This window comes from Aulonocara sp. 'chitande type north' Nkhata Bay, linkage group LG18, assembly GCF_057382095.1.
Source record: "Aulonocara sp. 'chitande type north' Nkhata Bay isolate Kocher_YH1m ecotype deep benthic linkage group LG18, A_spYH_male_GT1.1, whole genome shotgun sequence".
Classification (NCBI taxonomy): domain Eukaryota; kingdom Metazoa; phylum Chordata; class Actinopteri; order Cichliformes; family Cichlidae; genus Aulonocara; species Aulonocara sp. 'chitande type north' Nkhata Bay.
The window spans coordinates 34,702,846-34,707,622 of NC_141361.1; positions in this window are offsets into that span (position 1 = coordinate 34,702,846).

Sequence of the window (4,777 nt, forward strand, 5' to 3'; positions counted from 1 at the left end):
AACTTTTTTTGTTTTAACTTGTTTTTTCATTTTAATTCTATATTGAAATGTGTCAGCTAATATTAGCACACAGATAAATTTCACTTAAATGTGAAGGTCGTTTCAGTAAACTTTGATTTTATGGGGTCAATATATGACCACTGACTGCTGAAGTTAATTTAGACAAACAGGAAAATTATTGTTCAATTATTTTATTAATTACTATTTATTTTAAGAAAAAAAGCTTCATGACATCTAACCAAGTCAAGATATCATCAAATCTTACATCAAGAGATGCCTTTATGAATAGAAATTACATCAAGGTGCAAACCACTAGTTAGAACAATTAACAACAAGAAGGTGAGAGTAGTCTGCACACAAAAAGAAGAAAAGGAATTAGCCCCACTAGAAGTCATTAGTATTACTGATTAAATATTTTTATTTACTTTTTTTCTTTTTTCTTTTTTTTTTTTACATGAAAATACATTTTTTGTCCTATACACTAACATTAAGGATTCATGAAAACAACACCTGGGGACATCAAGGAAATATCTTTTCATTGAGGATACTTTATTTAGCTTCATGTTCTGTGCCTCGATGTGTAAATAAAAAAAAAAATGTTTTGTTATCACATTAGTTATAATAAAATCATATTTGATTCCCTGCTGAATTTTTGAGTTTAATCACTCATGGAAAAAACAAACAAACAACAATCTCTAGATTTTATGGTTTTTTTCATTATAATGGAGAACACCAATAACAAAAACAAAAACACAAATATTGCATCAAATATCAAATGAATTGATTTGCTTGGCTTTGAGTGAAATAAGTATTTAATCGATTACAGTCAGAATTCTAGCTCCCACAGATTGGTTGTGTGCCCATGTGGCACACAGATTAATTTTAAATTCAATTTCATTCTTATTTATATAGCACCAAATCACAACAACAGTCGCCTCAAGGGACTTTATATTGTAAGGTAGACCCTATAATAATACATACAGAGACAAAACCCAACAATCATATGACCCCCTATGAGCAAGCACTTTGGCGACAGTGGGAAGGAAAAACTCCCTTTTAACAGGAAGAAACTTAAGGCTCAACCAGGCTCAGGGAGGGGCAGCCTCAACCAGTTGGGGTGAAAGAAGGAAGAAAGGACAAGGGACATGCTGTGGAAGAGAGACAGAGATTAATAACAAGTGTTATTTAATGCAGAGAGGTCTATTAACACCGACTGGCAGACCGGGGTGGTGGTCCCCATCTTCAAGAAGGGGGACCGGAGGGTGTGTTCCAACTACAGGGGGATCACACTCCTCAGCCTCCCCGGGAAAGTCTATGCCAGGGTGCTGGAGAGGAGGGTTCGTCCGCTAGTCGAACCTCGGATACAGGAGGAACAATGCGGTTTTCGTCCTGGTCGCGGAACACTGGACCAGCTCTTTGTCCTCTCGAGGATACTTGAGGGTGCATGGGAGTTTGCCCAACCAGTCTACATGTGTTTTGTGGACCTGGAGAAGGCATTCGACCGTGTCCCTCGGGGCGTCCTGTGGGAGGTGTTGCGCGAGTATGGGGTGTCTGGCCCATTGCTACGGGCCATTCAATCCCTATACAACCGTTGCAAGAGCTTGGTTCGCATTGCCGGCAATAAGTCGGACTCGTTCCCGGTGGGTGATGGGCTCCGCCAAGGCTGCCCTTTGTCTCCGGTTCTGTTCATAATTTTTATGGACAGGATTTCTAGGCGCAGCCAAGTGGCGGAGGGCTTTCGCTTTGGTGGCCTCAGAATCTCATCTCTGATTTTTGCGGATGATGTGGTTCTGTTGGCTTCATCGGGTGAGGGCCTCCAGCTCGCACTGGAGCGGTTCGCAGCCGAGTGTAACGCAGCGGGAATGAGGATCAGCACCTCCAAATCTGAGGCCATGGTTCTCAGCCGGAAAAGGGTGGAGTGCCCACTCCGGGTCGGGGATGAGTTCCTGCCCCAAGTGGAGGAGTTCAAGTATCTCGGGGTCTTGTTCGCGAGTGATGGGAGAAGGGAGCTGGAGATCGACAGACGGATTGGGGCTGCGGCTGCAGTAATGCGGACGCTGCACCGGTCAGTCGTGGTGAAGAGGGAGCTGAGTGTAAAAGCGAAGCTCTCAATTTACCGGTCGATCTACGTCCCTACCCTCACCTATGGCCACGAGCTGTGGGTAGTGACCGAAAGAACGAGATCGCGGATACAAGCGGCGGAAATGAGCTTCCTCCGAAGGGTGGCTGGCCTCTCCCTTAGAGATAGGGTGAGAAGTTCGGCCATCCGGGAGGAGCTTAGAGTAGAGCAGCTGCTGCTCCACATCGAAAGGAGCCAGCTGAGGTGGTTCGGGCATCTGGCAAGGATGCCCCCTGGGCGCCTCCTGGGCGAGGTGTTCCAGGCATGTCCCACCGGGAGGAGGCCCCGGGGCAGACCCAGGACACGCTGGAGAGATTATATCTCTCGGCTGGCCTGGGAACGCCTTGGTATTCCCCCGGACAAGCTGGAGGAGGTGGCTGGGGAGAGGGAGGTCTGGACCTCTTTGCTTAGGCTGCTACCCCCGCGACCCGACCTCGGATAAGCGGATGAAGATGGATGGATGGAAGGTCTATTAACACATACTGACTGAAGAAGAAATAATCAATGCATCATCCCTCAGCAGCCTACGTCTATTGCAGCATAACTAGGGGAAGATTCAGGGTCACCTGGTCCAGCCCTAACTATATGCTTTAGCAAAAAGGAAAGTTTTAAGCCTGATCTTAAAAGTAGAGATAGTGTCTGTTTCCTGAATCCAAACTGGAAGCTGGTTCCACAGAAGAGGGGCCTGAAAACTGAAGGCTCTGCCTCCCATTCTACTTTTAAATACTCTAGGAACAACAAGTAAGCCTGCAGCCCAAGAGTGAAGTGCTCTAATGGGGTGATATGGTACTACAAGGTCATTACGATAAGATTTTGAATTCAATTCTGGATGTAACAGGAAGCCAATGAAGGGAAGCCAATATAGGAGAAATCTGCTCTCTCTTTCCAGTCCCTGTCAGCACTCTTGCTGCAGCAGTTTTTCAGCGTCACTCTGAGACAGGATATTTCTAATTTTAGAGGTATTGCGCTAATGGAAGAAAGCAGTCCCACATATTTGTTTAGTATGTGCATTGAAGGACATATCCTGGTCACAAATGACTCCAAGGTTCCTCACAGTGTTACTGGAGGCCAAGGTAATGCCATCCAGAGTAAGAATCTGGTTAGATACCATATTTCTAAGCTTTTCAGGGCCGAGTACAATAACCTCAGTTTGATCTGAATTGGACTGGAATGGACCATCAGCAAGAAGTTTGGACAGAAGGTGACAACTTTCAAGGCAATTATTCAGAAATGAAAGAAATATAAAATGACCATGAATCACCCTCTGTCTAAAGCCCAAAACAATATATTGTTTCATGTGGTGCAGATGAGCATGAGAAAGGTGGTGGATCAGCCCCAAACTACACAGGAAGTGCTGAGGGCAAGTGGGATCAGTCACCCAGAACACTATTAGTAACACACTACACCATAATGAATTGAAATTTTGCAGTGTCTGCAAGGTCTCCTTGCTCAGGATAAGGGATATGTAAGGGCCCATCTAAGTTTGCCAGTGAACACTGACATAGTTCAGAGAGGGCTTGAGAGAAAGCACTCCCAAGTGGTCAGATGAAACCAAAATCAAGCTGTTTGGCCTCAACCTGACCTGCCATGTTTTTAGGACGACAAATGGCCTGTATTTGTATAGCGCTTTACTAGTCCCTAAGGACCCCAAAGCGCTTTACACATCCAGTCATCCACCCATTCACACACAGGTGATGGCAAGCTACATTGTAGCCACAGCCACCCTGGGGCGCACTGACAGAGGTGAGGCTGCCACCAGGCCCTCTGACCACCACCAGTAGGCAACGGGTGAAGTGTCTTGCCCAAGGACACAACGACAGAGACTGTCCGAGCCGGGGCTCGAACTGGCAACTTTCCTATTACAAGGCGAACTCCCAACTCTTGAGCCACGATCGCCACCAAATGCTGAGTATGACCCAAAGAACACCTTCCCTAAAAACACCATCCAAATCTGACCAGTTTCCAGTGTATTAGTTACAAAGAGGTCTCTCTCCTCATTGAGAATTAAGATCTAGAACCTCTTAATTCTGTTCTGAGTCTTCTTCATTGGTATGGTAAATGCAAAAACTGACAGGCTGATATGGCTGATATATCTGAACAGTGTTTATGGTAAAACATTCAGTGCTGTGTAAAAGTCTTTGTGTAATTTTTAACAGTGGTATTTGTCTGATAGTATTGCTATCCACAGTTTGTTTCCACTCAGTGGTGTTTTCTAGTTAGGAAACAATCAGACAAACAGGAGTTTTAAAGGATTACAGTTAAATTTGTAATCCTATGCCACATGTCACTACAAGAGTGTGATTAAAGTGGCTCATTTACATTTTGAGAGAAGCCAGTTGAGTCTAATAATAGTGTTGATGATATAATTTTCACCATGTACATATGCACAGATCCGATAGAAACTCAAAGTAAAGGTCAGGTGGTAGATGGATAAAAAAAAATAACAAACTCTGCTTCGTCGATAGTCACGTTTTGAAGGGTTTAGCCAGTTTCTAGAAATGAATGTTAGTCCTTCCAAAGTGGGATAGATGCTGTCTCTTCTAACATCACCAGATTTTCCCCAGGAACTTTATCAATTACCAGCCTACATGCGGCTAGATATGCCGCTCTTGGTTCGTCGTTTTCAACCAAATTTCAAAGCAAACCACTGACCGGACG